The sequence below is a fragment of the Chanos chanos genome, chromosome 3, assembly GCF_902362185.1.
Source record: "Chanos chanos chromosome 3, fChaCha1.1, whole genome shotgun sequence".
Classification (NCBI taxonomy): Eukaryota; Metazoa; Chordata; class Actinopteri; order Gonorynchiformes; family Chanidae; genus Chanos; species Chanos chanos.
The window spans coordinates 324,219-325,000 of NC_044497.1; the positions used below are offsets into that span (position 1 = coordinate 324,219).

A 782-nucleotide genomic window follows, 5' to 3' on the forward strand; every position below is an offset into this window, starting at 1 on the left:
CGCTAGCTCCTCTTTTAGAGGAGTAAAAATGTCCAGTTTGCGGACGGAATCGTCCATATGTACGCATATATGTCGTCTTAACTGTGTTCATCGGTTCACTTGAGAATATTCCAATATTTTCGGGGAGAAAAAGAAGCCAAAATATTAGGTCCACCGGTGAGCTAGCTAAGGTTAGCACCCCGATATCGCCTGAGTATCGGCCGGAGGCAGCACCTGGGCAGCGGAGACTGTACTGTGTGTCAGACTGGTAAGGCCACGGTACTTTTCAAACCAACACTTTAAGACATTTAAACGTAGGTATCAGGTTAATGGCTGATAGATTTAGTACAGATTACTACCGTTAGCACGTCTTGACACCCGTAGCTTAGCTAGGGTAGCAAGTCAGATTAGCCAATTGGGAGTAATTTTTACGTTGATGTCATAAATTAATGTTCATCTGCTTGCTTAGATGCTGATGTAGTCTTAGCCATGACCAGGGCACTTTCCTCTTGACAGTGATGTGCTTCCTTCTGCCCGAGACGTAAGTTAGCATCACTTGGCTGTGGGAATCAGCAGGATATCCTACCGCAGCCCGTCACTGATCATAAACACTGCCAGTTAATGTCAGTAATGTGACAGTAACTGGCTACGTGCCGGACAAGTATCAGAGTGAACGGTTAACCAAACAGATTGTTCTCTGTTGTGGTTAGCGATATCCTCGACTGGATAAGTATTTTTGGGCACACCCACCCCGCTTTGTATATTGCACTTCCAGTATATCGCATTAAACACGTAAGTTTTGT

The 782-nt window shown here is 44.9% G+C and overlaps 1 protein-coding gene across 1 annotated transcript in view; it reads left to right on the plus strand.

The window, feature by feature from the left end:
- stub1 (STIP1 homology and U-Box containing protein 1) overlaps positions 1-782 on the plus strand; it is an 8,063-nt gene continuing 7,281 nt past the window's right edge. Inside the window, exon 1 of the mRNA XM_030769055.1 lies at positions 1-247. The gene's annotated coding sequence lies outside the window, so the exon portion shown is untranslated. The remainder of the gene's footprint in view (positions 248-782) is intronic.